Here is a 22074-nt window from a genome sequence, read left to right on the forward strand (position 1 = left end):
CCTGACTTACTGAGTGTACAAGAAAGCTTTTATCGCCCCCAGAGCTAAGTGTCACCATTTTCCCATCTATAAAATGGGAGAGTAATACCTTCTTCATGATATTATTATAAATCTAATATGAATCAAATGAAAAGGCACTTCGTGCCTAATACAAGATGATTGACTCTGTGCTTGTGGCCAAATCACCTGTCAACTATCGAAAGCTCTAGAAAATCGCCCTAACCCATCATTTCAAAAGGGATCATTATCTCCCAAATCACCAGGGATAGTTTGGGGAGTTTGGCCTGGAGCTCATCAGGGTAGGTTGAATGTAAGGATCTGCGTGAGGTAGGTGTCCATGTGGCCTAGTGTCAGGTAAAGGGAAACAGCTGATTTGGAGAAAAGTGTGCCTTGTGGAACACAACCTGGGGTCATAGATTTTCAGCTAGTTTCATTTCTCAAGGGCCGTGATTCTTATATTTTGCTGCACATTAGAATCACCTGGGGAGCTTTTAAAATTCCTACTGCCCAGGCTGTACTCCTTGTGAGTTGTATCAGGATCTCAGGGTTGGGACCCAAACATGGGCATTTCCCACAGCTCCTGTGGATGATTCCAGTGGGCAGTCAAGTTTGAGAACCAGAGTCTAGGGCATGGAGGGGTCACAGTCCTAGATGCCCACAGAGGTCTGGCAGGTCATGTGAATGAGTTAGTGTCAGACAGTTGGGAGCAGGGAAGACTGTGGTAAACTGGAAAGCACATGTCTTATTTAAAGATTTTCAACTTAAAAAATGAATTCACTACATGTACCCCCAAAATATGTAAAACAATTATATATCAATTAAAAACATTTTTTTAAAAAAATGAATTCACTATTCCAGCCAAATGAAACACAGCTGTGAGCTGGATTTGGCCCATGAGCCATTGGTTTGCAAACCCTGTCTGTGGTAATATTGCCTGAGAGGCCCCGGAAGGTTCTCAGAATAGGTCAAAGCCAAAGCTCAGGAAGTGCTGCTGAAGCTATCAGCTGTGTGCTTCCCAAGGATTTCCCCTACATTCCATTCTCTTTCCCCCAGATGCTATTGTTAATTGGCTTTTGTGTACTTATTTTACATGCTTTTACATTTCTTTTCAGATACCTAGAAAATATATTTTTGAATGCTACCACAGCACATGCCTATGAAGGTTTGAATTTCATCTTGGCAAAAGATGAAGTGATTATTGTGACATGGCTCTTGTTGAAGCTATTGTACAAATTCTTCCATTTAAAGGAAAGGAAGTAGATCAGGTCAGCTGCTTATTCTTTAAGCAAAACCATCAACTGTTCTTCAGGATGGCTCTGTTTTCCAGACCATCTTTGCAGCAGCATGGGGTGTTTCTTACTGGGTAAAGAGGATTGCATTTATTCCTCTGCAGGAGCAGGGTGATATTTTTATTTTTAAGTCTCTCGCTTGACTACCTGCCACTTGTCCCAAGTACAACCTCCACTGTGTTCCTTTAATGTCTTTAGGGTTCAGAAGTCGTTGACTAAACTGGGTGTGGCCTGGACAAGGCTGAACGAGTCCTGTCACATTTTCCTCCCAGCTCATCCCCACCCGTTATTAGTAAGTAATTCTCTTACTGCACTGAAACCTCAACAAAGTGCTTATCACAGGGTCACAACAGTTCCCATCAGATTTTGCCCGTGGGTGAGGATGACCCAAACTCCATTTCCTCTTCCATTTCCTCTGCAGGTCTCCATAGTCCCTACACAGCAAATTAATATCATCAATTTGCCTTCTGTAATTTCTGAATTTCTCTCTAGAAAGTTCCTCATTTTGTATTGAATTGCTATTCCTCTATCAGTTTGCAACTTACTATCTTTAACAAATGAAATCACTCAGATCAATAACAGTAAAAAACAATTTACCCTAATGATAGTTACATAAGAAGAAACAAGTATAAGTGGAATAAACGAATGAATGAATGATGCCTCACTCTGGACCATATTTATCATGAGCTGATAGCAGGCAGGGTTTCATGAGGAAAGATGGATACAGTGTATGGTTGTATTTTCTTTTTCTTTTTTGGAGACCGAGTCTTGCTCTGTTGCCCACGCTGGAATGCAGTGGCGCAATCTTGGCTCACTGCAACCTCCGCCTCCCAGGTTCAAGCGAGTCTCCTGCCTCAGCCTCCTGAGTAGCTGGGATTACAGGCACCCGCCACCATGCCGAGCTAATTTTTTGTATTTTTAGTAGAGACGGAGTTTCACCATGTTAACCAGGATGGTCTCGATCTCCTGACCTTGTGATCCACGCACCTCAGTCTCCCAAAGTGTTGGGATTACAGGCATGAGCCACTGCACCTGGCCTATGATTGTATTTTCTATCCAGCTGAACATTTTTGAGCATCTGCTCTGTGTCAGAACCAGGGAACAAAGATGAACACGTAAGTTCCTGCCCTCAGGGAGCTCCCGGGAGAGGGGGGTGATCTAAGAGTGCTCAATGTGCCCAGTGCTCCAACAAAGGGGTATATGTACAAAGTGCTGTGGGAGCAGGAGAAGGAAGTGACTAACTCTGCCTTGGGGCACAGGGAAAGTTTTAGAAAAGCTGGGACATCAGGGCTGGGCCTCAGAGACACTCCCTTTCCCAGCATGAGCCTGACTCCAAGTTTGGGGACAATGTCTGCCCTCAGGGGAAAGGCAGGAGTTGGGCCCCATGCCTGGTTTCCCAGCTCCTCTTTCCCAGACACCTCTGTGGGGAGAAAAGAGGGCAGACGTGGGCTTTAAAGACCACTCCTCTTTCTTCCTCCCAAATAAAGACTTGTGTTCTCTTCATTCATCACTTCAGATACCAAGAACCCCAGTGAAGAATGAGGTATTGGGGGTTGATGGTCAGACTAACAAAATGGTAGGACAAAAAAAAGCTAGAAATGAAAGTCATGGTGTACCAAGATGGGAAGGGGTCGGTAGAAGTGGTCTAATCCACATGTTGGAGTCTTTTATTGCCAATATTATTCAGAATTGGTGCATGAAGATAATAAAAAGCAGAGAGACTTTTAGTTAGCTCTTTTATTGTTTTTAAATTCTCTACAGGACAACGCAGCCTCTTACTCCCTGCAACCCAGGTGGGCTGCTCCCATGCTCCCCCCACATTGTCATGGAATGAATTTACTTTCTGAGAGTTCAGACAAAACTGAAAATTCAAGACCAGCTTGGGGTTTATAACGGGTTCTGATTCTCAGTGTGTCCAGCATGTTGCAGGTGATGAGAGAGACTGGGGACTTTATCTGCAAATTCTGACACCCCCTCTCCTCCTGTCAGGATACCGTCCTGTGAAAGTTCATCACCCAAAAAGCAGTGGTGGTTTTGGGTGCCCAACCCTATCTTGCTCCTCAGATGTGAACCCATGGGGCAACAGGATTGGGGGATAGTAAAGAAGACAGGGATCCAAGGAATCCCATATTTCCAGGATCAGGAGCAGATAGATTAGAGATGATGCAGGGTATTTCTCTAGGCAATCAGGAAGAGTAATCATAGTCCTTGAGGAAGCAAAGAAGCTTGCCCAAATTATAATGGCAAGATGTTTGTTTGAACCCAGAAGTCTAGAGCTGTGGTTAAAGAGATTCTAGGCTGGGCACAGTGGCTCACACCTGTAATCCCAGCACTTTGGGAGGCTGAGATGGCCAGATCACCTGAGGTTGGGGGTTTGAGACCAGCCTGACCAACATGGAGTAACCCTGTCTCCACTAAAAATACAAAAAAAACTTAGCCGGGCGTGGTGCCACATGCCTGTAATCCCAGCTACTTGGGAGGCTGTGGCAGGAGAATCGCTTGAACCTGGGAGGCAGAGGTTGTGGCGAGCCGAGATCATGCCATTGCACTCCGTCCTGGGCAACAAGAGCGAAACTCCGTCTCAAAAAAGAAAAAGAGATTCTAAAAAGTCTAAAAAGACTCTACAGCCAGAATGCTTAGATTTGAATCTTGTGAGCTTGGGCAAGTTACTTAATCTGTTTTGTCTCAGTTTCTCATTCTAAGACAGGGATAGTAACAGTACCTAGCTTATAGGTTGTGGTGAGGATTATATATATGAGTTAATGTATGTGAAATATTTGGCAAGTAGTAAGTGATGAATAAATGTTAGCTGCTATTGTTAGTGGAAATTGAGTCTCATTAAACTGCTCAAATTTGATATTGTTATCCACTCCTTTGCTCAGTGATTTTGAGTCTCCAAATTCTATCCAAAGAACAAAAGTCTCTCTAAGAACATATGATAATTCTTTAGCATCTTTTCCTTAAAGTTGACAAGCTTCCTCAGGAGCAGAGCATCTTTGGCTGGCAGAATCATGGGCTATTACTGTAGGAATAAAGCAGAAGGAATGGGACTCCTAAGGCCATCCCTATTTTCTTGTGTGGTTTGCAGCATTGCTCCTGGTCTCCATTTTCTGTGCCTCAGTGTCATCCCACAAAATGGAGTATCCACCTCAATTTTATGTTCCATTCCTTTAAAAAGTGAAAGTAATTGCTTCTGTATTACAAAAGCACTATGTAGTACTTGCAGAAAAAACAGATAGCTTAAAAGAAGAAAAACTCATCCTACTCTCCTTATCCAGAGACACCCTCTGTGATGCCTAAGCATACTGCCTTCTGGATCTTTTACATCCAATATACAGCTTTTAAGACAAAAGTTGGCTGACACTGCATTTACTATTTTCTTTTTTTCTTTTTTTTAGACGGAGCCTTGCTCTGTCGCCCAGGCTGGAGTGCAGTGGTGCCATCTCGGCTCACTGCAAGCTCTGCCTCCCGGGTTCACGCCATTCTCCTGCCTCAGCCTCACCAGTAGCTGGGACTACAAGTGGCCGCCACCATGCCCAGCTAATTTTTTGTATTTTTAGTAGAGACAGGGTTTCACTGTGTTAGCCAGGATGGTCTCGATCTCCTGTCCTCGTGATCTGCCCGCCTCGGCCTCCCAAAGTGCTGGGATTACAGGCGTGAGCCACCGTGCCCAGCCTGCATTTACTATTTTCTTACCTCTATTTCCACTTAACAATATATCATGAACATCCTTCCATGGCAGTAGATATTAATCAACATCATTTTTAATGACTGATAATATTTCATTTACTAGATGGACCATCTTTTAACACAACTCTTATTGTTTAACACACAGCTCCTTTCTGATTTTTGAGATCTTCAACAGGGTTGTCCATCAGCCACCTGGAGGATGATTATTGGGACATATCCTTAACAATGTCCTTGTATGTACAAATTCATGTAAGTGATATTGCAGAGTCAAAGGCTATATGTACACTTTATAGGTTTCAGACGCTTGTTGCCAGATTGTCCCCCTAGTAGTCTGGACCATTGAACCTCTCACCTATGAAATATATATGTTTTTAATTCTTTGCCAACTTATTAGGCAAAATAGTATCTTAGTTTAACATATTATTTTTTGAGGCAGGGTCTTACTCTGTCACCCAGGATAGAGTGCAGTGGCTCATTGCAGCCTCAAACTCCTGGACCCAAGAGATCCTCATGACCCAGCCTCCCTCGTAGCTGGGGCTACAGGTGCAGGTCAGCATACTTGGCTAATTTGTTTAAAATTTTTTGTGGAGATGAGGTCTTGCTATGTTGCACAGGCTCATCTCAAACTCATGGCCTCCAGCAATCCTCCTGCCTCAATCTCCTAAAGTGCTGGGATTACAGGTGCAAACCACTGTGCCTGGCCCAGTTTAATTTACATTTTGATAACTAATTAGATTGAATATTTAAAATATGGAGTGGTATAATGGACATTGGAAACTCCCAAGAGGGGAGGGTGGGAAGGGAGTGAGGGATGAAAAATTACCTGTTGGGTACCAGTGTACACTGTTCAAGTGATGGGTACACTGAAAGCCCAGACTTCACCACCATACATTTTATCCATGTAACCAAAACCATTTGTATCCTTAAAGCTATTGAAATTTTAACAAATAAAATGAAATATGTTTTCTAGCCAGTTCTCTAGCTTTTAAGAACTGCCATTCATGTCTTTAGTTTGTTTTTTTCTGTGTAGGAGTTAGTCTCTTTCTTTTGTACCTATTTGTAAACTCTGAAAGAATAAGGTTATTGATGCTGCCATATTTGTTGCAAATATTGTTTTGTTTACTATTTGCATTTTAATTTTATTCTAAGTTGTTTTAAACACATGGAGTCTAATCTATATTTTTTCCTTTTTATTTCCAATCTTTAGTTGCACCAAGAATATATAGCGAGCTACCTTATATTTTTTCTGGTAATCTGTATGGGTACATTTTAAAATTGAGATCTAATTCCTATACCATAAAAACTTCCATTTTAGGCCGGGCACGATGGCTCACGCCTTTAATCCCAGCACTTTGGGAGGCTGAGATGGGCAGATCACAAGGTCAGAAGATTGAGACCATCCTGGCTAACATGGTGAAACCCTGTCTCTACTAAAAATACAAAAGTTAGCCGGGCATGGTGGCAGGCGCCTATAGTCCCAGCTGCACGGGAGGCTGAGGCAAGAGAATGGCGTGAACCCGGGAGGCGGAGCTTGCAATGAGCTGAGATTGCACCACTGCACTCCAGCCTGGGCGACAGAGTGAGACTCCATCTCAAAAAAAAAAAAAAAAAAAAAAAATTCAGACTGAATCAGGGGTCGGGAGCAAGACGGCCGAATAGGAACAGCTCCAGCCTCCAGCTCCCAGCGCGAGCAACACAGAAGACGGCTGATTTCTGCATTTGCAACTGAGGTACCGGGTTCATCTCACTGGGGAGTGCCGGACAATTGGTGCTGGTCAGCTGGTGCAGCCTGACCAGCGAGAGCTGAAGCAGGGTGAGGCATCGCCTCACTTGGGAAATGCAAGAGGGAAGGAAATCCCTTTTCCTAGGCAAGGGAAACTGAGACACACAACACCTGGAAAACTGGGTAACTCCCACCCTAATACTGCACTTTACCAAGGGTCTTAGCAAACAGCACACCAGGAGATTATATCCCACACCTGGCCCGGAGGGTCCCATGCCCACAGAGCCTCCCTCATTGCTAGCAGCAGTCTGAGATCTAACTGCAAGGCACCAGCAAGGCTGGGGGAGGGGCGCCCGCCATTCCTGAGGCTTAAGTAGGTAAACAAAGCCACTGGGAAGCTCGACCTGGGTGGAGCCCACCGCAACTCAAGGAGGTCTGCCTGTCTCTGTGTAGATTCCACCTCTGGGGACAGGGCATAGTTAGCAAAAAGCAGCAGAAACCTCTGCAGATGTTAATGACCCTGTCTGACAGCTTTGAAGAGAGCAGTGGATCTCCCAGCACAGAGATTGAGATCTGAGAACGGACAGACTGCCTGCTCAAGTGGATCCCTGACCCCTGAGTAGCCTAACTGGGAGACATCCCCCACTAGGTGCAGACTGACACCTCACACCTCACACAGCGGGGTACACCCCTGAGACGAAGCTTCCAGAGCAAGAATCAGACAGCAGCACTCGCTATTCAGCAATATTCTATCTTCTGCAGCCTCTGCTGCTGATACCCAGGCAAACAGGGTCTGGAGGGGACCTCAAGCAATCTCCAACAGACCTACAGCTGAGGGTCCTGACTGTTAGAAGGAAAACTAACAAACAGAAAGGACACCCACACCAAAACCCCATCAGTATGTCACCAGCATCAAAGACCAAAGGCAGATAAAATCACAAAGATGGGGAAAAAGCAGGGCAGAAAAGCTGGAAATTCAAAAAATCAGAGCACATCTCCCGCTCCAAAGGAAGACAGCTCATTGCCAGCAATGGATCAAAACTTGACGGAGAATGACTTTGACGAGTTGAGAGGAGAAGGCTTCAGTTGATCAAACTTCTCAGAGCTAAAGGAGGAACTATGTACCCAGCGCAAAGAAACTAAAAATCTTGAAAAAAGAGTAGAAGAATGGATAACTAGAATAATCAATGCAGAGAAGGCCATAAACGAACTGACAGAGATAAAAACCATGACACAAGAAATACATGACAAATGCAAAAGCTTCAGTAACTGACTCGATCAGCTGGAAGAAAGAGTATCAATGATTGAAGATCAAATGAATGAAATGAAATAGAAGAGAAGTCTAGAGAAAAAAAGGAAAAAGAAATGAACAAAGCCTCCAAGAAATATGGGATTATGTGAAAAGACCAAATCTACGTCCGATTGGTGTGCCTGAAAGTGAGGGGAAAAATGGGACCAAGTTGGAAAACACTCTTCAGGATATCATCCAGGAGAACTTCCCCAACCTAGTAAGGCAGGCCAACATTCAAATTCAGGAAATACAAAGAACACCACAAAGATACTCCTCGAGAAGAGCAACTCCAAGACACATAATTGCCAGATTCACCAAAGTTGAAATGAAGGAAAAAATGTAAAGGGCAGCCAGAGAGAAAGGTCGGGTTACCCACAAAGGGAAGCCCATCAGACTAACAGCAGATCTCTCAGCAGAAACTCTACAAGCCAGAAGAGAGTGGGGGCCAATATTCAACATTCTTAAAGAAAAGAATTTTCAACCCAGAATTTCATAGCCAGCCAAACTAAGTTTCATAAGTGAAGGAGAAATAAAATCCTTTACAGACAAGCAAATGCTTAGAGATTTTGTCACCACCAGGCTTGCCCTACAAGAGATCCTGAAGGAAGCACTAAACATGGAAAGGAACAACTGGTACCAGCCATTGCAAAAACATGCCAAAATGTAAAGACCATCGATGCTAGGAAGAAATTGCATCAACTAATGAGCAAAATGACCAGTTAATATCACAATGACATATTAACCTTAAATATCACTTAACAATATTAACCTTAAATGTAAATGGACTAAATGGTCCAATTAAAAGACACAGACTGGCAAATTGGATAAAAAGTCAAGACCCATCAGTTTGCTGTATTCAGGAGACCCATGCAGAGACACACATAGGCTCAAAATAAAGGGATGGAGGAAGATCTACCAAGCAAATGGAGAACAAAAAAAAAGCAGGGGTTGCGATCCTAGTCTCTGATAAAACAGACTTTAATCCATCAAAGATCAAAAGTGACAAGGCCATTACATAATGGTAAAGGGATCAATTCAACAGGAAGTGCTAACTATCCTAAATATATATGCACCCAATACAGAAGCACTGAGATTCATAAAGCAAGTCCTTAGAGACTTACAAAGAGACTTAGACTCCCATACAATAATAATGGGAGACTTTAACACCCCACTGTCAACATTAGACAGAGCAACGAGACAGAAGGTTAACAAGGATATCCAGGAATTGAACTCAGCTCTGCACCAAGCGGACCTAATAGATATCTACAGACTCTCCACCCCAAATCAACAGAATATACATTCTTCTCAGCACCACATCGCACTTATTCCAAAATTGACCACATAGTTGGAAGTAAAGCACTCCTCAGCAAATGTACAAGAACAGAAATTATAACAAACTGTCTCTCAGAACACAGTGCAATCAAATTAGAACTTAGGACTAAGAAACTCAATCAAAACCGCTCAACTACATGGAAACTGAACAACCTGCTCTTGAATGACTACTGGGTACATAATGAAATGAAGGCAGAAATAAAGATGCTCTTTGAAACCATGAGAACAAAGATACAACATACCAGAATCTCTGGGACACATTTAAAGCAGTGTGTGAGGGAAATTTATAGCACCAAATGCCCACAAGAGAAAACAGGAAAGATCTAAAATTGACACCCTAACATCACAGTTAAAAGAACTAGAGAAGCAAGAGCAAACACATTCAAAAGCTAGCAGAAGGCAAGAAATAACTAAGATCAGAGCAGAACTGAAGGAGATAGAGACACAAAAAACCCTCCAAAAAATCAATGAATCCAGGAGCTGTTTTTTTGAAAAGATCAACAAAACTGATAGACCGCTAGCAAGACTAATAAAGAAGAAAAGAGAGAAGAATCAAATAGACGCAGTAAAAAATGATAAAGGGGTATCACCACCGACCCAACAGAAATACAAACTACCATCAGAGAATGCTATAAACACCTCTATGTAAATAAACTAGAAAACCTAGAAGAAATGGATAATTTCCTGGACACTTACACTCTCCCAAGACTAAACCGGGAAGAAGTTGAATCCCTGAATAGACCAATAGCAGGCTCTGAAATTGAGGCAATAATTAATAGCCTACCAACCAAAAAAAGTCCAGGACCAGACGGATTCACAGCTGAATTCTACCAGAGGTACAAGGAGGAGCTGGTACCATTCCTTCTGACACTATTCCAATCAATAGAAAAAGAGGGAATCCTCCCTAACTCATTTTATGAGGCCAACATCATCCTGATACCAAAGCCTGGCAGAGACATAACAAAAAAAGAGAATTTTATACCAATATCCCTGATGAACATTGATGCAAAAATCCTTAATAAAATACTGGCAAACCGAATCCAGCAGCACATCAAAAAGCTTATCCACCATGATCAAGTGGGCTTCATCCCTGGGATGCAAGGCTGGTTCAACATATGCAAATCAATAAACGTAATCCAGAATATAAACAGAACCAAAGACAAAAACCACATGATTATCTCAATAGATGCAGAAAAGGCCTTTGACAAAATTCAACAGCCCTTCATGCTAAAAATTCTCAATAAATTCGGTATTGATGGACATATCTCAAAATCATAAGAGCTATTTATGACAAACCCACAGCCAATATCATACTGAATGGGCAAAAACTGGAAAAATTCCCTTTGAAAACTGGCACAAGACAGGAACGCCCTCTCTCACCACTCCTATTCAACATAGTGTTGGAAGTTCTGGCTAGGGCAATCAGACAAGAGAAAGAAATAAAGTGTATTCAGTTAGGAAAAGAGGAAGTCAAATTGTCCCTGTTTGCAGATGACATGATTGTATATTTAGAAAACCCCATCATCTCAGCCCAAAATCTCCTTAAGCTGATAAGAAACTTCAGCAAAGTCTCAGGATACAAAATTAATGTGCAAAAATCACAAGCATTCTTATACACCAGTAACAGATAAACAGAGAGCCAAATCAGGAATGAACTCCCATTCACAATAACTTCAAAGAGAATAAAATACCTAGGAATCCAACTTACAAGGGATGTAAAGGACCTCTTCAAGGAGAACTACAAACCACTGCTCAGTGAAATAAAAGAGGACACAAACAAATGGAAGAACATACCATGCTCATGGATAGGAAGAATCAATATTGTGAAAATGGCCATACTACCCAAGGTAATTTATCGATTCAATGCCATTCCCATCAAGCTACCAATGAGTTTCTTCACAGAATTGGAAAAAACTGCTTTAAAGTTCATATGGAACCACAAAAGAGCCTGCATTGCCAAGACAATCCTAAGTCAAAAGAACAAAGCTGGAGGCATCATGCTACCTGACTTCAAACTATACTACAAGGCTACAGTAACCAAAACAGCATGGTAATGGTACCAAAACAGAGATATAGACCAATGGAACAGAACAGAGCCCTCAGAAATAATACCACACATCTACAGCCATCTGATCTTTGACAAACCTGAGAGAAACAAGAAATGGGGAAAGGATTCCCTATTTAATAAATGGTGCTGGGAAAATTGGCTAGCCGTAAGTGGAAAGCTGAAACTGGATCCTTTCCTTACTCCTTATACGAAAATTAATTCAAGATGGATTACAGACTTAAATGTTAGACCTAATACCATAAAAACCCTAGAAGAAAACCTAGGTAATACCATTCAGGACATAGGCATGGGCAAGGACTTCATGTCTAAAACACCAAAAGCAACGGCAACAAAAGCCAAAATTGACAAATGGGATCTAATTAAACTAAAGAGCTTCTTCACAGCAAAAGAAACTACCATCAGAGTGAACAGGCAGCCTACAGAATGGGAGAAAATGTTTGCAATCTACTCAATTGACAAAGGGCTAATATCCAGAACCTACAAAGAACGCAAACAAATTTATGAGAAAAAAACAAGCAACCCCATCAAAAAGTGGGCAAAGGATATGAACAGACATTTCTCAAAAGAAGACATTCATACAGCCAACAGACACATGAAAAAATGCTCGTCATCACTGGCCATCAGAGAAATGCAAATCAAAACCACAATGAGATACCATCTCACACCAGTTAGAATGGCAATCATTAAAAAGTCAGGAAACAACAGGTGCTGGAGAGGATGTGGAGAAATAGGAACACTTTTACACTGTTGGTGGGATTGTAAACTGGTTCAACCATTGTGGAAAACAGTATGGCGATTCCTCAAGGATCTAGAACTAGAAATACTGTATGACCCAGCTATCCCGTTACTGGGTATATACCCAAAGGATTATAAATCATGCTGCTATAAAGACACATGCACACGTATGTTTATTGCAGCACTATTCACAATAGCAAAGACTTGGAATCAACCCAAATGTCCATCAGTGACAGACTGGATTAAGAAAATGTGGCACATATACACCATAGAATACTATGCAGCCATAAAAAAGGATGAGTTCGTGTCCTTTGTAGGGACATGGATGCAGTTGGAAACCATCATTCTCAGCAAACTATCACAAGAACAGAAAACCAAACACCGCATGTTCTCACTCATAGGTGGGAATTGAACAATGAGATCACTTGGACTCTGGAAGGGGAACATCACACACTGGGGCCTATTATGGGGAGAAGGGAGGAGGGAGGGATGGCATTGGGAGTTATACCTGATGTAAATGATGAGTTGATGGGTGCTGACGAGTTGATGGGTGCAGCACACCAACATGGCACAAGTATACATATGTAACAAACCTGCACGTTGTGCACATGTACCCTAGAACTTAAAGTACATAAAAAAAAAAAAAAAAAAAAAAAAAAAAAAAACACAGTAGATCCTACAAATGACAGAGGAAGAAACTCACCTTGTCTACTGCCCCCATATAGACAGAAACAGATTAACTCAATGCCATGGAATCCTGTAAAGATCGTTCTCCAAAGTTTTTTCCACCAATCAGAAGGTCAGTGATCTAGAGATATTTTGGGGACCGGTACTATTAACATTTTCATTAATTATATCTATTTATGATTTGTCAGCAGCAAGGCTAAGGATGAGATAAATTAAAGATTCAAAACAACAACAAAAAAAGACTGAATCATGATTAATGATTGCTAAATTTTTCAGTGTTTTAGATAATTACCATTTTTGAGTGATTAATCTCCTGTAGGAAATGAAATACCGTTTACAATACAGTCACTCTTTTCTTTTAAAATGCTGATTTGAAATAACTTCTCATTATATGTATGGCTTTAAAAAATAAAGCTACTGAAGCACAAAAAATAGTGAAAGAGGAATAAAGACTTTTCTGAGGCAAACAAAAATTGAGAGAATTCATTGCCAGCAGTCTTCCCCAAATGTTTAAAGAAGTTCTTTGGGTAGAAGGAAAATGATATAAATCAGAAATTAGGATCTACATAAAGAAAAGGAGCACGTCAGAGAAGAAATAAATGAAGGCAAAATAAGAAAAAAATTTCCATTTTAAAGTGTAGAATTCAGTAGTTTTTAGTATATTCACAAGGTTATGCAACCATCACCACTATCTAATTCCAAAACATTTTTGTTGCCCCACAAAGAAACCCTATCTATGCACATTAGTATCACTCCTCATTCCTCCCACCCCCAGCTCTTGAAAACCACAAATCTGCTTTCTGGGATTTGCCTATTCTGGATATTTCATATGAATGAAATCATACAATATGTGGCCTTTTGTGTCTGCCTTCTTTCATTTAGCATAAAGTTTTCAAGGTTCATCAATGCTGGAGAATGAATCAATATTTTGTTCCTTTTATAGTTTCCATTGCATGGATATACTTTGTTTATCCATTCATCAATTATTGTAATTTTATAATACACTTTCTAGTGGGGCATAATGTATCGCAGCGATTCTTTTTTTTTTTTTTTTTTTTTTTTTTGAGACGGAGTCTTGCTCTGTCACCCAGACTGGAGTGCAGTGGCCAGATCTCAGCTCACTGCAAGCTCCGCCTCCCGGGTTCACGCCATTCTCCTGCCTCAGCCTCCCGAGTAGCTGGGACTACAGGCGCCGCCACCTCGCCCGGCTAGTTTTTTGTCTTTTTAGTAGAGACGGGGTTTCACCGTGTTAGCCAGGATGGTCTCGATCTCCTGACCTCGTGATCCGCCCGTCTCGGCCTCCCAAAGTGCTGGGATTACAGGCTTGAGCCACCGCGCCCGGCCATCGCAGCGATTCTTAAAGTGTGGTCTGACCTTTAGCATCACCTGAGAACTTGTTAGAACTACCAATTTCAGGTCTCGCTCCAGACCTGCTGAATTATGATCTGTGGGTCTGGGCTCAGCCATCTGTTTTAATCAGGCTTCTAGGTGACTCTGATGCACAACTTTTTGAGAGCGACTGATATGCCTTACTATACTTCTTTAACATTATCCTATTTGTTTGTTTTTTTTTCTAGGTTTATTAATTCTTCTGACTGAAGTCTAGTGTTTTGGAACATATATCCAGGTTCTAATTTTAAAAGTTGTTAAAGCCTGCTTGAAGTCTTCTTTTACCCACACTTTTTTTTTTTAATTGTTAGGGTCAATAGTTAACTGATATTTTAAAATATCCTTACTTCTATCTCTCTTGTTTACAAACTCAGTGTGGAGTTTTAGACCTAGATTATTATTTTTTAAGACATAGATTGTATTCAATTTTATTTTATTTATAAGTTTCTCTATTTTAGCTGGTTTTAGGGCTTATCATAATTTCCCTGTTCTTGGGCTCTTAATTTTCTTTCAAACTCTGAATTATTATAGAGTAGAAAAACTACAATTCCCAGTATGCACTTCTACCAGGTTTTTTTGTTTGTTTGTTTTTTGTTTGTTTGTTTTTAGACGGAGTCTTGCTCTGTCGCCCAGGCTGGAGTACAGGGGCCCAGTCTTGGCTCACTGCAAGCTCTGCCTCCCAGTTTCACGCCATTCTCCTGCCTCAGCCTCCCAAGTAGCTGGGACTACAGGCGCCCTCCACCACACCTGGCTAATTTTTTTTTTTTTTTTTGTATTTTTTTTTTTTTTTTGTATTTTTTTTTTTGAGACGGGAGTCTCGCTCTGTCGCCCAGGCTGGAGTGCAGTGGCCGGATCTCAGCTCACTGCAAGCTCCGCCTCCCGGGTTCAGTCCATTCTCCTGCCTCAGCCTCCCGAGTGGCTGGGACTACAGGCGCCCACCACCTCGCCTGGCTAGTTTTTTGTATTTTTTGGTAGAGATGGGATTTCACCGTGTTAGCCAGGATGGTCTCGATCTCCTGACCTCATGATCCACCCGTCTTGGCCTCCCAAAGTGCTGGCATTACAGGCTTGAGCCTTTTTTTGTATTTTTAGTAGAGACGAGGTTTCACCGTATTAGCCAGGATGGTCTCCATCTCCTGACCTCGTGATCCACCTGCCTTGGCCTCCCAAAGTGCTGGATTACAGGCGTGAGCCACCGAGCCCAGCCTCTACCAGGGTTCTTTTGTCTCCATTTTGCCTCACTTGTGGAAATCACATCTCCAGACTTACAATATGTGTAAGTCTGTGCCTGCATCCTGTGCCTGCACCCTTACTGCCAGGGTCATCCATATCTCTATGAGTGTGCAGAGATGGTTGTACTGAGTGGTGTGTGTGTGTGTGCACGCATGTGTGCAAAAGCAGAAGAACCCTTACTGGGCAGTGCCCAACACAGGTGGAAGGCTAGCTTCCTGGTTTTCTGGTGATGATAAAGAACGTACAAATATATCTTCCTTCTCTTTTTGTTAGACTCTGTTTTGAGAAGCAAAGCCAGATCATTCCATGAGCTGAAAACTAAAGTAAGGTTCTACAATTTCTTCTCTGTCTGCCCATGTCTAGTATCTATTATTCCAAGGTTTTGTCTTTTTATTGTCTGTGTTTTCAACATTGTGAATTTTTTGAAAAAGTATTTTTCCATGTTTCATGGGCATGTTAGTGACAAGCCAAGAGAGGGTGCATTGGTATGTGGTGGTCAGATGCCATTTTGAAATAGAGTGGCACATTCACATCAGAGGCCTGTGTCTCAGGAGAGAGGTTCCTTCATCTCAGATTCAGGAGCCATGGCATCACTTCTACTGCATTTTGGTTTAAAAATCACACTTGGACTGAAAGGGACAGAGACAGTACAAAATAAAAAGAGGCTTTTAGACTCCAAGAATTCTATTGGTGAGAAGCAAGCTGAGATAACTATGCAGCTGCAAACATAGGTTACTTCTCATGAAAAAGGAAGGGAAACCATAGGGTGGGACCAAGAGTCCAGAGGATGGAGCCAAAAGTCATGAAAATCCCCATTGAGCAGCAATAGAACTGAATCCTAATCAAGAAATTTCCAACATTTGTCCAGCTGGATTTCAGAACTGCTACAGACCAATAACTTTTGCATGCCTCCTGTTTTACCCCCTTTTGAACAGGAGCTTCTCTAGTGGGTGTCCATGCTTGTCCCACCGTCATATGTTGGGTGTGTGTGGATGGGGGTGCAGATAGCTGTATCTGTAGTTCACAGGTCTTCAGATTGAGAGGATTTGTACCCAAATTGCTGTACTTAAGGAGCTACAACTGAGGACCCTAATCCGCAACTGGACTTGATGTAAATGATGGGATTTGGATTTACAGCTGATGCTTGAATGGGATGAGACTTTTGGTGGCCTTGGAAGATGGTGAGTATCTTTTACATATAGGAAAAATGTAAATAATTTGTGGTCAGAGGGTGGATTTTGGTGGTTTTAAAAATATGTTCACAAATTCTTTGATACTTTTTCCCCTTCAAAAGGTAGACCTTAATTCCCTTCCCTTGAGGGCGGGCTAGACTTAGTGACCTGTTTCTAATGAATAGAATATGGTATTAAAGATGGTGTGTAGCTTCTGAGATTAACTCATCAAAGACATTGTGGCTTCTTCCTTGTACTCCTTCTCACTTGTTCTGGGGGGAGCTGGCTGCCACTTTGTGAGAGCACTCAAGCAGCCAGAACAACTGAGGCCTCCTCTCATTGACCATGTGAATGAGTCCTGTTGGAAGTGGATTCCACAGGCCCTGTTAAGTCTTCAGATGACTGTAACCCTTGTCAATGCCTTGACTGCAACTTTATGAGCGATTCTGAGCCAGAGCTACACAGCTAAGTCACTCCCAAATTCCTGACCAACAGAAACTATGAGATAATAAATGTTTGCTATTTTAAAACACTATGTTTGGGTAATTTGTTACACAGCAATAGATAACACCTGGATACAGTGCCATTTGGCAGAGTTTGAGTCCTGACACCTTTTGGTTCTTGACATCTATCTGGAAAGAAGGACCCAGGCCAAGATCTCCCCAGAGACAGTGCATGTGGCAGAGATCTTCTCAGAGAGATGTACCCATATCATAAATGTAACACACAATAAATCTTTACAAACTGAAAATTGTTGTAGCCAGCACACAAATCAAGAAAAAATTCATTATCACACCCAGAAACTCCCCTCAGGTCATTACCCTTGACCTCTAACAGCAAAGAGTTTTGCCTGTTTTATTCCTTAATGGAATAACTGGAATCATACTATTTTGTACCTGGCTTATTTTACTCAACATTGTGTTTGTGAGATGTATCCAAATTGTTGCATGTAATTGTAGATTGCTCATTATAATTGCCCTGTAGTATTCTATTGTGTAAAATCCCACAGTTTACTTATTATCCATTCTACTAGTGATGGGCATTTGGATGGTTTCCAGTTTTGGCCTATTACAAATAGTTCAACTATGAACACATAAAAATAAGTTTTAAGATACATACATCCAAAGATTGGCAAACAAATATGCAGATTATCTTCTATGGTTTACTTTTCCGACATAGAAAAGAAGAAACAGAAGGTTGTAAAAATAATTTAAATAAATGTTTCCAATAGCTAATCTGAATTACTTCTATTAAAAGGCAGCACGAAATGTTTCCCATTGGAACCACTCATTCCTGCTTGTTCACTGACTGCCCATGATGTGCAAAGCTCTGAACCCTGCCCTGCTCTCCAGGAGTTTTCTCATGGCATAGCAAGCAGAAAGGGCAAGGACCCCCGGGGGCTGGGATGTAGGGCAGAATGCCATAAAAGTCGAGGAGATACCTTGATGCGGTGAGTTCAGGGAGATCAAGGAGGGGTCCTGGAGGGAGGGTCCTGGATAACAGACATATATGTAGACTCTCAGAATTGGGGATGAAGTGGAAATGAGAAAAGTCACAGAGGTTGGCATTATCTATAGATAGCCCACTTCATTAAAATGATTTGACAAATATCAGATGAATTTAAAACAAGTCTTCATCCAGCACTCTTCCCACCAACATCCCCATTGTTAAAGAGCATGAGCAGCTTTTTTCTACAGTAAATAAACCTAACTTCAGATGCAGCTTTATTTTTCACTAACACCGCCCAAAACTGAGACTTGATTTAACTTAAAAGATGCTGAGTTCGTTCATTCATCCACTGAATATCAATTCTATGTATGAGTCAGTGTCCCACATCACTGAAGATGAAAGTAAATGAGGGATGGTCCGAAACAAACCAATTCCAAATGATCTTACATAGTACTGCAGCCCACAGAGGGTGGTTGTGAAATGGTTAAGCAACAAATTCCTGGGAATGTTTGCCACAGGAAGCTTAGTAAAGTTGATGATATCTGTACGGTGGGGGAGACATTTTCAAGTTGTTCTCAGCCTGGAAATAGTTCCCTTCACCAAAAAAACAGATGCTGTCAAACCTCCCTCATGGTCACAGTAGTGATCAGAGATGTAGACTGCTGAATAAAGGAAGTGTTTATGGGCAAGAAGTGAATGGCACAAAGGCAGAGCATTGATGGAGCCATGTAGTGGACATTTTGCATTGTGCATACCAGAACTCATAGCATGTGCACAGTAGCCATTAGGTATGGGTCTACCCAGAGCTATATGAATTGTGTTGATGAAGATGTGCTTAAAGTGTAAACTCTGAGCAATTATGGATAGAGAGATAGAGCCCCTTGCTATTGATGTGAAAGCAGTGAACAACCAGGAGGGGTATTTTCTCATATAATCCATGTGGAATGTGGCATGGCATAGGGCCAAAAGAGGACATGAGGATGATATAAACTCAAGACAATGACAGAACAAGATGCAAACAGCATGTGAGAGACTTCTCCTTCCACATACAGCTGAGAGCCTCAGTGGGGGCAAAAGTGGATGTGAACATCAGAACCCACTATGTTGTAGAGCATTTGCATTACAGCACATATATATATAATCATATATATACGATTAATCATTCTGGAAGCTGCATGGGGCACATTTTACAAGATGAATTTAATTCTCAGTAATATGAAGTGCTTGGATAAGAGCAAAGAGCAGCCTGATAGATAAAAAGACCAAATGGAGTAATTCTTTCTGCTGCCTTTAAAATTCTGACAAAGTTCTGTGTCAGTAGATTTCTAAACAAGATAGCCTCTACTCAGTGACCAGAGCCCATTATGTAGACTGGCATGCCTGCAAGGTCTTGGTCTGAGAGTAAAGATCCCATGATACAGCAACAAGGAGCATCCCCAAATGTTTTCTCTCTGAGATGTTCTTGTCCTACCAAAGACCAGCCCCTGAAATACTACAAGGCTCTGGAAAGTCATTCTGCTGGCAATTGGTATGTGTGGACAGTGACCACCAAGAAGGAAAAGTCTACCCTTTTCACACATGGCAAAGCATGCCCTCCCTCCTATTTGTAGGAATTTTTGGTTATCTATGGAGTCCCATGTTGCCCAAGTCCTCCTGGAAGTGCTAAACATACAGTGAAAGTACAAAAACCCACACTCCCTACTCTAAGCCAAAGAGCTCTACATTTAGTCTTTTTATACAATAGCCTGGTCTCACTTAAGCACTGCATTTTACAGATGGAGAACTGGGGGTGGAGAAACTGTGGCCTATCCAAGGTCCCATTGAGCGTCAGTGCTGTACTTGGGCAGAAGCAGCCCTGGTTCTGTGGAAATTCCTTCTTCAGTTCTCTTCCATCAGCACTGCCTCCTTCCTGTGGGTAAGGCCCCCTTCCCCTGCCCCCCAAAACTCAACCCAAATCCTTCCCAGTGGTTGCTTTCACATCTAAAAATACAAGAAAAGTGGCAAAGAGGCTAATCCTCCAGAAAAGGTGTGTCCATGTTGCTAAGATGAGCATACCTCAAGTCAGTTCCTTGCAACAATGGGGATTTCTGAGAGAGGGCAGCTGGTCAGGCAAAGTGGGGAGCTGTGCCCATTCAATCTAATGAAACAGCTGCTGAAGTTAGATATATGGTATCCGAACACTTAGAAGGGTTTAATCCTCTCTTCTGCAGCCTTTTCCCTTGGTATTTCCTGAGGACTGAATGGGGCCTGCAGCAACTAGCTTTGGGTCTGACTAAGCGGGTTTTTTTTTGTTTTGTTTTGTGTTTTTTTTTTTTTTTTTTTTTTTTTTTTTTTTTTTTACTGGAGAGGAGCAAGCTGCAACGAGGGCCTTGTTCCTGGTTGGGTGTAAGACCTGGGAAGAGGCAGAGCAAGGCTGAGAGCTGGGGTTCGTGGCCTGGGGCCTGGGTGTCCTTCAAAGAGGAGAGACCTAAAGGCATGTGGCTGTACATTTACAAATGCATGAACACAGCTGCAAGATACTGATGGGCTTCAGAAACAAGAGCAAATCCAGAATTCTCCCTCATCGCTAAAGACAAAAAAAGTTTTCCTCCAGGAATAGGTTCTTCTTCAGTTGTGAAACACTGGATATAGGAAGAGAAGATCCCCACATGCTGGAGCACAGAGTGCTCCAAAACCTTTTCACCTGAAACTTGACTTTAAGTCCTTCACGCAAGTGCCTGGAAGTTTATAGAATGTTATGATGAGATATTTAAACCAGTAAGACCCCAAAATAAAAATGCCTCTATGGTGATAGAGACCAGAACAGTGAGAACCTTTGTGGGTGGGCTGTCCACTGTGAAGGGAGGGGAATAAAGGAGTCTCTGGAGCGCTGGGAATGTCCTAGACCTTGGTCTGTGTGGTGGCTCCTGGGGTATGTGCATGTATAAAAAGTAAAAAGTCATCAAGGGGTACACTTGAGATTTGTGCATTTTACTCTATGTAAGTTATGCCTCAATAAAAAAAGAAAAATAAACATTTTAAATGCTGTTTTCATTGCTTTGCTATGCCAGCAGTTTGGGAAGGTGCTTTTTTTCCAAAAGCTAAATCATGTATAAGTTATATGATATTTCAAGCCATCTCTGGGGTTCTCTCCTATAATACCTTTTGTGCCCAAGTTCTTACCTTATAAAACGTGACCGACTTTTAAGGGTCAAAGATGATTTTTCTCCATCTGTCATCCTTGTCCGTGGCAAATGTGGACATGTCATTCAGAATGTAGCATGGAGGCCCTGATGAAATTGGAAAAGCATGTGGAGATAAAATTCACTCTGGGATGAATCCAGACACTTCCTGCCATTGGCCAGATGTCACAGAGCTGGAAGCCACCCTCCCAGGGAAAGCGATTCAACCAGCCTAAGCCAGATGTGTAGGAAGCTGCCTTGGACCCACATGCTAACACTGTCCCGATTGTGTGGAGCATATGCTTTCAGTCAAGAGTGAAAAATGCAGGCAGGGGCACATGCCAGGAGTCTTTCAAGCATGGCCCACCAGTCAGCCTACAGCAGGATGCACTGATGCGTCCACTCAGCAGATGTGTGTCACCACGACGCAGGCTGAGGCTGGTTAAACAGTAACAGAGCTCAGTGACCTAATGCTCACACTCAGCCCTTCCTGAGAACCTCGCGCCACAGTTGTCATGCTGTGGGATGTGTCAGCTTGATTCTGAGGCTGCCTGGAACCATCTGTGCTTAAACTACGTGGAGTGGCAGAAACGCCCCTTCCTGTACCCAGCAGTGTGTCAAGAGACCTCAATGAGCTGCCAGGGAACATGGGTGCAGGGCGTTTTTGCTCCGTGTTATTTTGAATAATCTCAAATGCAACTGCATGGCAGGCTGTTTGGGAAAAACTGTTTAGTGACTGAGTTTTGTGTCCTGGTGTGGCTTTCCAGGAGCCCACACTGCCTGCAAGGATACCCCTCTGTGCCTCTTGGTAAGCCTCCAAGGCCTCTACCTGCCCCTCCCCTTTATAGAAAGCTG

The sequence above is a fragment of the Rhinopithecus roxellana genome, chromosome 5, assembly GCF_007565055.1.
Source record: "Rhinopithecus roxellana isolate Shanxi Qingling chromosome 5, ASM756505v1, whole genome shotgun sequence".
In the NCBI taxonomy this organism is placed as follows: domain Eukaryota; kingdom Metazoa; phylum Chordata; class Mammalia; order Primates; family Cercopithecidae; genus Rhinopithecus; species Rhinopithecus roxellana.